Source organism: Hyperolius riggenbachi, chromosome 10, assembly GCF_040937935.1.
Source record: "Hyperolius riggenbachi isolate aHypRig1 chromosome 10, aHypRig1.pri, whole genome shotgun sequence".
NCBI classification, from domain to species: domain Eukaryota; kingdom Metazoa; phylum Chordata; class Amphibia; order Anura; family Hyperoliidae; genus Hyperolius; species Hyperolius riggenbachi.
The window spans coordinates 295,116,909-295,128,505 of record NC_090655.1 but is presented as its reverse complement, the minus strand read 5'-3'; positions in this window follow the sequence as shown (position 1 = coordinate 295,128,505).

The window sequence follows — 11,597 nt, the reverse complement described above, 5'->3', positions numbered from 1 at the left end:
CACACCACACAGCTATGCCCACCACCATCCACACCACACAGCTATGCCCACCACCATCCACACCACACAGCTATGCCCACCTCCATCCACACCACACAGCTATGCCCACCACCATCCACACCACACAGCTATGCCCACCACCATCCACACCACACAGCTATGCCCACCACCATCCACACCACACAGCTATGCCCACCACCATCCACACCACACAGCTATGCCCACCACCATCCACACCACACAGCTATGCCCACCACCATCCACACCACACAGCTATGCCCACCACCATCCACACCACACAGCTATGCCCACCACCATCCACACCACACAGCTATGCCCACCATCATCCACACCACACAGCTATGCCCACCACCATCCACACCACACAGCTATGCCCACCACCATCCACACCACACAGCTATGCCCACCACCATCCACACCACACAGCTATTCCCACCACTATCCACACCACACAGCTATGCCCACCACCATCCACACCACACAGCTATTCCCACCACCATCCACACCACACAGCTATGCCCACCACCATCCACACCACACAGCTATGCCCACCACCATCCACACCACACAGTTATGCCCACCACCATCCACACCACACAGTTATGCCCACCACCATCCACACCACACAGTTATGCCCACCACCATCCACACCACACAGCTATGCCCACCACCATCCACACCACACAGCTATGCCCACCACCATCCACACCACACAGCTATGCCCACCATCATCCACACCACACAGCTATTCCCACCACCATCCACACCACACAGCTATGCCCACCACCATCCACACCACACAGCTATGCCCACCTCCATCCACACCACACAGCTATTCCCACCACCATCCACACCACACAGCTATGCCCACCACCATCCACACCACACAGCTATGCCCACCACCATCCACACCACACAGCTATGCCCACCAACATCCACACCACACAGCTATGCCCACCTCCATCCACACCACACAGCTATTCCCACCACCATCCACACCACACAGCTATGCCCACCACCATCCACACCACACAGCTATGCCCACCATCATCCACACCACACAGCTATGCCCACCACCATCCACACCACACAGCTATGCCCACCACCATCCACACCACACAGCTATGCCCACCACCATCCACACCACACAGTTATGCCCACCACCATCCACACCACACAGCTATGCCCACCACCATCCACACCACACAGCTATGCCCACCACCATCCACACCACACAGCTATGCCCACCATCATCCACACCACACAGTTATGCCCACCTCCATCAACACCACACAGCTATGCCCACCACCATCCACACCACACAGCTATGCCCACCACCATCCACACCACACAGCTATGCCCACCACCATCCACACCACACAGTTATGCCCACCACCATCCACACCACACAGTTATGCCCACCACCATCCACACCACACAGTTATGCCCACCACCATCCACACCACACAGTTATGCCCACCATCATCCACACCACACAGTTATGCCCACCACCATCCACACCACACAGTTATGCCCACCACCATCCACACCACACAGTTATGCCCACCACCATCCACACCACACAGTTATGCCCACCACCATCCACACCACACAGTTATGCCCACCACCATCCACACCACACAGTTATGCCCACCACCATCCACACCACACAGTTATGCCCACCACCATCCACACCACACAGTTATGCCCACCACCATCCACACCACACAGTTATGCCCACCACCATCCACACCACACAGTTATGCCCACCACCATCCACACCACACAGCTATGCCCACCACCATCCACACCACACAGCTATGCCCACCACCATCCACACCACACAGCTATTCCCACCACCATCCACACCACACAGTTATGCCCACCTCCATCAACACCACACAGCTATGCCCACCACCATCCACACCACACAGTTATGCCCACCATCATCCACACCACACAGCTATGCCCACCACCATCCACACCACACAGCTATGCCCACCACCATCCACACCACACAGTTATGCCCACCTCCATCCACACCACACAGCTATGCCCACCACCATCCACACCACACAGTTATGCCCACCACCATCCACACCACACAGTTATGCCCACCACCATCCACACCACACAGTTATGCCCACCATCATCCACACCACACAGTTATGCCCACCACCATCCACACCACACAGTTATGCCCACCACCATCCACACCACACAGTTATGCCCACCACCATCCACACCACACAGTTATGCCCACCACCATCCACACCACACAGTTATGCCCACCACCATCCACACCACACAGTTATGCCCACCACCATCCACACCACACAGTTATGCCCACCACCATCCACACCACACAGTTATGCCCACCACCATCCACACCACACAGTTATGCCCACCACCATCCAAACAACACTGTTACACAAGCCGTGGCTGTGTTGCTGCGAGAAATGCACCAAAAAGGTATCCTGCTGTAGCCATGAAGTCATGTTGCATGCCGCAAGGGAGGGAAGAGACACAGAACTTGCAGCCATTAATATCTGCTGTAAGATGCTGTGGCTGTTTAGAACTGCAGGCAATGGTGGTCTCACATTTTCAACAATGCTTATTAAAATACCTGCATTTTCTGGAAGTAAATCTTTGTGAGGGCTCACCCTGCTGCCATGCCATTTCAGGTCTCTCCCTACTTATGTTCCCTGGGGCCCCTGCACTGTTTCTGCCATTGTACCAACTCACCTGCCCTGGTGCATTCACTCCCCGTCTTCATCCTTGCTAGTTGTATCATCTCAGTAACCTGGCCCATGTCATTATGTAATAACTAGCAAGGATGAAGACGAGAGTGTATGAACTAATAGAGCAGTGCGCCAGGACAGGTGAGATGGTACGCTGGCAAAAATAGTGCAGGGGCCCCCATGGAGCCCAAGTCAAAGGGAGACCTGGGATGGCCTGGCAGTGCATGAGGGGTTGGGGATAGATCAAGATGGGGACAGGCTGGCCAGAGTTTGCCAGTATACGGCGCCCTGCACACTGCAAATCAGTTTTGCGATTCTGATTTTCAATTCCGATTTTCCCTGAATACATTCAACAGAAAAATGGATCAAAAAATGCAGCATGCAGTAAAGATTAAAAATCGGATATTGGATGTAAAAAATATAAAAAAGCGGAATCGGATTCGCATGCAGTGTGCAAGGAACCTACACCCGCTTGTGACTGGCATTTGGGGCTGGTCTTTCATGCACCACACTGCTCTTTATAGAGACAACGTGCTCTAAATTTGGTAAAATCTGATTGTAAAAGGGGTGTGGCCTGTGCAAAGGGGCGGGGTTAAGGGCGCCAGAACTTCTGTGCCTATAGGCTCCTAAGCTGTAAATCCGGCCCTGGCCACAACCCCTAAATCATAGTGGCGACCTACAGTAGAATTATCTAGTTTTTTTCATTCTTGTTCTATTGCTCATATACACATACAGAATAAACGCAACAAAAATTAACCGCAAACGTAGTTATAGAAAAGCGGAAAACAAAAATCGGGGTACAATAATCAATAATTGTGGCTATGTCCATGCAAATCAAGTAGGTTAAGTCTTAGACATAACAATTCAAAAAAGGAGTACCACCGACCGAATGTAGTGCATGCTTGTGTTTTAAATCAGAAAAGCGCGACATGGCGGACCTGTCCAGACTCGGGTTAGGAGCTAAATTGAAGTCCCCTGCCCATATTAGAGTATTGTAAGGAAAGGAGCTGATCAGATATCACTTCGAGCGTAGAAGCTTCCTTATTGGGGGGGGGGGGCATAAATATTGACTATGCACAGGGTAATGGCATGCATGGTAGCTATGATGATCATATATCTACGCTCATTGCATGAGATGGTTGAAAGGGAGCGAGTTGTGAAATAGAGTGACCATGCCTCTGTTCCTTCACTGTGGAGGTGTAATGGGCAGACCTATGCTGATGATGGAGGTACTTAGCATAAGATGTCTAAAATGGGTCTCCTGGACACAAATAATATCCGGTTTCAGCTTCAGGTTTCATCTGTGTGACTGTACATTGTATTATACCAGTCAGTGCATACCTTTCACTGCATCTCTGTGACTGCACATTGTATTATACCAGTCACTGCATACCTTTCACTGCATCTCTGTGATGGCTGTGTTGGTTGGTTTCTCTTTTTGAATAAGTAGAAAAGTCATTCATTCATTCTCAAACACACACACACTCACACACACACGTACGTGTACCAGCACAAACACACGTACCCGCACAAACACACACACACACATACTTACAGAGTCACCTCACCCCATGCTGCTGCTATCAGTTTCAAAGCAATTGTGTTTATTCCCTGCTCTTCACTGTTGTTTTGTTGGACTAACTCTGCCTACCACAATTAAAGATAGACAGTTGCTTAAGCCAATAGAAATACAGGTTTAACAGGAAGATCTTAGCAGCGCTTCCTGTGGAGGCATACTCCAAGTGCTGTGTGCAAAGAAGTAACCATGTGTAGAAATAACAATGAATGTTATCTTCCCCCATTATTCCAAGCAGCCATTCTGCCACACAGCAGTTTAGTGATTAAAGGGAAGGTTCAAGCAAAATAAAAAAATGAGATTCACTTACCTGGGGCTTCTACCAGCCCCATGTAGCCATCCTGTGCCCTTGTAGTCACTCACTGCTGCTCCAGTCCCCCGCTGGCAGCTTTCTGACCTCGGAGGTCAGGGCCACATTGCATACATTTTCACGCATTCCAGCTAGTGCAGGAACAAAAATGTACGCGTTTCACCACTAACGCGTAAAAATGTATGTGTTAATGATCCTGCACTAGCAGGAATGTGTAAAAATGTACGCAATTTGGCCCTGACCTCCGAGGTCAGAAAGCTGCCAGCGGGGGACTGGAGCAGCAGTGAGTGACTACGAGGGCACAGGATGGCTGCATGGGGCTGGTAGAAGCCCCAGGTAAGTGAATCTCATTTTTTTTTTTTGCTTGGACCTTCCCTTTAAATGAGAATTAGTCTATAAGACAATTAACATCCAATCGTGTACAGGGCTCTCATTGACTGTGGAAACTGATTCTGTGCCTTAGATCGTCCATCAAGTTTGATCAGGCCTCTCTGAAAGACTCATTAGTGATATAAACTGACATATGGGCACCAGCATCACTCCCATGGATAGCGATGCAAGCACCCAGCCTGCTCATATCCCACTGGGAAAACCATTTCCACAGAGAACGAGACCCCCATTGTGGCTACATATAGTGCCCTGGTACAAAGCTGACCTAACCAGAGTCTTAGAGACTGTGATTTGGTTAGTCTATTACACAGGGCAGCATATGAAAAATACAGTCTACTTAGCATTCCTAATCTATACATGAATCACTCCTATGCTAAAGCTATGCTAGATTTATATTTTCCACGACACGGCACACTTTATTATACCAGTCACTGCATACCTTTCACTGCATCTGTGTGACTGCACAGTGTATTATACCAGTGCATAGCTTTTACTCCATCTCTGTGACTGCACATTGTATTATACCAGTCACTGCATACCTTTCACTGCATCTGTGTGACTGCACACTGTAATATACCAGTGCATACCTTTCAATGCGTCTGTGTGACGGCACACTGTATTATACCAGTGCATAGCTTTCACTCCATCTCTGTGACTGCACATTGTATTATACCAGTCAGTGCATACCTTTCACTGCATCTGTGTGACTGCACACGGTTTTATTCCAGTCACTGCATACCTTTCACTGCATCTCTGTGACTGCACACTGTAGTATACCAGTCAGTGCATACCTTTCACTGCATCTGTGTGACTGCACACTGTTTTATACCAGTCACTGCATACCTTTCACTGCATCTCTGTGACTGCACACTGTAGTATACCAGTCAGTGCATACCTTTCACTGCATCTGTGTGACTGCACACTGTTTAATACCAGTCACTGCATACCTTTCACTGCATCTGTGTGACTGCACACTGTATTATACCAGTCAGTGCACACCTTTCACTGCGTCTCTGTGACTGCACACTGTATTATACCAGTCAGTGCATACCTTTCACTGCATCTGTGTGACTGCACACTGTTTTATACCAGTCACTGCATACCTTTCACTGCATCTGTGTGACTGCACACTGTATTATACCAGTCACTGCATACCTTTCACTGCATCTCTGTGACTGCACATTGTATTATACCAGTCACTGCATACCTTTCACTGCATCTGTGTGACTGCATACTGTATTATACCAGTCACTGCATACCTTTCACTGCATCTCTGTGACTGCACACTGTATTATACCAGTCAGTGCATACCTTTCACTGCATCTCTGTGACTGCACATTGTATTATACCAGTCACTGCATACCTTTCAATGCATCTGTGTGAATGCACATTGTATTATACCAGTCACTGCATACCTTTCACTCCATCTCTGTGACTGCACACTGTATTATACCAGTCACTGCATACCTTTCACTGCATCTGTGTAACTGCACATTGTATTATACCAGTCAGTGCATACCTTTCAATGCATCTCTGTGACTGACACTGTATTATACCAGTCACTGCATACCTTTCACTGCATCTGTGTGAATGCACATTGTATTATACCAGTCAGTGCATACCTTTCACTGCATCTCTGTGACTGCACATTGTATTATACCAGTCAGTGCATACCTTTCACTGCATCTGTGTGACTGCACATTGTATTATACCAGCCAGTGCATACCTTTCATTGCATCTCTGTGACTGCACATTGTATTGTACCAGTGCATAGCTTTCACTCCATCTCTGTGACTGCACACTGTATTATACCAGTCAGTGCATACCTTTCACTGCATCTGTGTGACTGCATACTGTATTATACCAGTCACTGCATACCTTTCACTGCATCTGTGTGACTGCACATTGTATTATACCAGCCACTGCATACCTTTCACTGCATCTGTGTGACTGCACATTGTATTATACCAGTCAGTGCATACCTTTCACTGCATCTGTGTGAATGCACATTGTATTATACCAGTCAGTGCATACCTTTCACTGCATCTCTGTGACTGCACATTGTATTATACCAGTCAGTGCATACCTTTCACTGCATCTGTGTGACTGCACATTGTATTATACCAGCCAGTGCATACCTTTCATTGCATCTCTGTGACTGCACATTGTATTGTACCAGTGCATAGCTTTCACTCCATCTCTGTGACTGCACACTGTATTATACCAGTCACTGCATACCTTTCACTGCATCTGTGTGACTGCACATTGTATTATACCAGCCACTGCATACCTTTCACTGCATCTGTGTGACTGCACATTGTATTATACCAGTCAGTGCATACCTTTCACTGCATCTGTGTGAATGCATGTTGTATTATACCAGTCAGTGCATACCTTTCACTGCATCTCTGTGACTGCACATTGTATTATACCAGTCAGTGCATACCTTTCACTGCATCTGTGTGACTGCACATTGTATTATACCAGCCAGTGCATATCTTTCATTGCATCTCTGTGACTGCACATTGTATTGTACCAGTGCATAGCTTTCACTCCATCTCTGTGACTGCACACTGTATTATACCAGTCACTGCATACCATAACGGCCGCCACCACTGCTACGACTAGCACCACATCTGCTCCATTTGACAGTTCGCAGGAGTTATTTGGTGGGGAATTAACTGATGACACAGCCATTATTGTTACAAGATGAAGGCGCTAAGCATGTTACACCACCTCATCTGTCTGAGTTAGGCATCAGTATGGACATAAGTTGTGAGGATGATGAAGTACCTGTTGTTGCAGTTTTGGAGGTGTCTGATACAAGCGAAGCTGGGGAGGATGATTATGATGATGACAATGATAATGATGATACTGCCATGGATGTCACATGGGATCCCAATAGACAACATGAACAGGGGAACAGTTCAGAGGGGGAGCCAGAGAGGAGTAGGAGGAGACGAGTTGCTGAAAGAAGCAGGGGGAGCTCATTATCAGAAACAGCTCATGGCAGTGTCCGGCGGCATGTATTGCCACGTATGGACAGCCAGCCAACTTGCCCTTCAAGGTCAGCTGCTGACGCCACCACCAAAGTGCCATCATCCCAGGGCTCAGCAGTGTGGAAATGTTTTTGTGTGTCTGCCTCAGATGAGAGCAATGCCATCTGTACTCTCTGCCACCAAAAATTGAGCCGTGGAAAGACCAAGACCCGTGTAGGGACAACTGCCTTACAAAGCCACATGATGAAAAAGCACAAACTGCAATGGAAAGAAAACACGAGCAAAACCACACTAAAGCCAAGCCACCCTCCTTCTCCTCTTCCTCCTTCAGGTGCAGCATATTCAGCCGCTTTCTCCCTTGCACCTTCACAGGCACCCTCCTCCACTCTGCCTCTGACCTTAAGCGGCTCCTGCTCCTCTGCCCACAGCAGCAGCCAGGTGTCTGTGAGGGAAATATTTGAGCGGAAGAAGCCAATGTCTGCCAGTCACCCCCTTGCCCGGCATCTGACAGCTGGCGTGGTGGAACTGTTAGCTCCCCAGCTGTTACCATACCAGCTGGTGAACTCTGAGGCCTTCCGAAAATTTGTGGTGAATGGGACACTGCAGTGGAGGATACCAGGCAGCAATTATTAAAAAAAAAAAAAAAGGTGATACCCAAACTGTACCGTGAAGTTGAAAGGCAAGTGGTGTCATCTCTGGCACACAGCGTTGGGTCAAGGGTCCATCTGACCACGGATGCCTGGTCTGCAAAGCACGGTCAGGGCAGGTACATTACTTACACAGCCCATTGGGTCAACCTGGTGAACGATGGCAGCAAGCAGGGAGTACGTGGCTGTGTAGTGGACCTAGTTGTGACACCTCCACGGCTTGCAGGCATGCATGCTGCCACCTCCTCTCCTTCTCCTCCTCCTGCTACATCCTCTTTGCTGTCATCCTCCTCCTCCTCCTTGGCTGAGTGGCAGTGCTACTGTAATGATTGGGTGTTGCAACTCAGACGTCTGATTATTTGTGCTCTGCAGAACCACAAATACTACAGACGCTATACCTGATTATGTGGTGATCTGCAGTATCACCAATAATACAAGTATAGCTAGCAGAGAGTAAGGTGTGGTGTTTGGTGCAACAGTATCGACTTCTCCAGTGGAGCTGGAGAGTCTAACCAAACAAATATAAACAATAACGGAAAATTGTATACTTACCTATCGGTAATTTTCCTTTCCTGTACAAATTCCCCGTCAGCATACTATGGGTTAACCCCGCCCCCTTGACTCCCTCAGGATATGTAACTTTAAAATTAAAGATGGCTGCTTAGATCGGTGCTTTTTGTAACTAGGCCTATTAACCTATGACTACGTTTGTGGTGGGAGATCCCGTATGCTGACGTGGAATTTGTACAGGAAAGGAAAATTACCGATAGGTAAGTATACAATTTTCCGTTTTCCTATACAAATCCCCGTCAGCATACTATGGGATCTAACTATTACCAATGAAAAACAGGGTGGGAAACATAATATGATGCTGCAAATAATATAATATCTTTATTCAGATTTCACAGAGAGAAAATATCTATCCTTTTTCTTTCTTTCTCTTTTTTAAGTATCGTGAGCAGAAGACAAAACTTTCCTTCCAAACTCAGCGGTAGTAGACGCCGCAGGATCTACCTTGTAATGATTTATAAACGTGTGTATAGTCGACCAATTGGCCGCTCTGCAAATGATCTCTGGTGAGACTCTAGCATATGCTGCCCATGAGGCCGATAGTCCCCTTGTAGAATGGGCCCTGACTTCCTCTGGTGGTTGTTTCCCCATGGCGGTATATGCTGTTCTTATTGCCCTGATTAACCAGGTAGCAATGGTCCTGGAAGTGGCGGCATGTCCTTTTCTATAACCCGAAGGAATTATGAATAGCCTCTCTGTCTTTCGCAATGGTTTAGTCAGTTCGAGATATGCGGACAGTATTGTGGGAATATCCAAAGACTTAGGATATTGATTAGATTCTTCTATATAACTAGGTAGGTTCCATTCTTGATTAAAATGGTAGGATGTTGCCACTTTTGGAATGAATTCCTGAACAGTTCGGAGGGTGACCCTGTCCTGGAAGAATTGTAAATATGGACTGGTGCAGGCCAATGCTTGGATCTCCAATGTTCGTCGGGCTGACGTAATTGCAATTAGAAAAATTGTCTTAATGGTCAAGTTATATAATGTGCACTCCTGTAGTGGTTCGAATGGTGGGCTTGCCATACCCTGTAGGACGAGAGGTAGGTCCCACTGTGGGTAGAGATTCCTCTTTGCTGGTCTCAGCTTAGTGGCAGCCTTCACAAATTGTATGACCAATGGATGTAGTGCCCACCGCTGGTCGGTTAAGGCTGAAACTGCAGAGATATGCACCTTTAATGTATTGATTCCTAGACCTAGTTGTAAGCCCTGTTGCAGAAATTGCAGTATGTCTGTTACCTTTGGCCTGTACGGGTCTGCCTGGTTTGCCATAGCCATTTCAGTAAATTTTGCCCAAATACGATGATACGTTGAGTTTGTAGAGTTTCTCCTTGATTGTAATAGAGTTTCTATTACCTCTTGTGAACATCCTAGCAGTGCAAGTTTTTGCCTTTCAGCTTCCATGCCGTCAAAGCTAAAATCTCTGGGTTGGGATGAATTAGATGTCCCTGAGATAGCAGGTTCTGTGGGCATGGCAATGGTAGTGGTTCTGCTATCGCTAGTTCCCGCAGCAATGGGTACCAGGGCCTGCGCGGCCAGTCTGGAATTACTGTTAGTACTGTAGCTGCCTGTTGCTGAATCTTCTTTAGGACATGGTAAATCATTGGTATTGGAGGAAACACATATGCTAGGGAGAAATTCCACTCCATTGTTAAGGCATCCCAGCCTACTGCTTGTTTGAACCTGTACCGGGAGAAACATTTCCTGCATTTCGAGTTGTTGGGTGTAGCCATCAAGTCTATCTAAAGTTGGCCCCAAGTCTTGCAGATTATGTTGAATACCTGTTTGTTCAGTGACCATTCGTTGTTGTAGTGCGACCGACTCAGACTGTCCGCTACTAAATTCTGGGTTCCCGGAATGTGGATCGCCTGGATATGTGATAAATTGGTTTGTGCCCAAGTCATAATAGGTGCCACTTCCCTCATTAAGGTACGGCTGTGGGTCCCCCCCTGATTCTGTATATACAATTACTCAGAAAAAAGTGCGCTCCCTCACTCCTAATACACTCCCAAATTACAAACAAAATATATACAAAGGGTTATAACAAAGAATAAGTGGCTCAGTTCATCGGTTTACGTGTCCATGGATCGCAGAATCAGTCACCAAGCATATAGTGTGTAATCCAGTTTCTGTCAAAGTAATCCTGCGCTCACATGTATCTCCTCCACTCCGTGTTTGTATCGTTCATAAGAGAGAAAAAAAACAAAAAAACAAAAAAAACATAGCGTGATACTGTTTCAATAGCCTATCACTTATTAAATAGATCCAAAAGCCTTAATCCACCAACATTCAGTTGATATATGTTCCCACCATGTGCTACCGCTGCCGAGCCACAGACAGCAG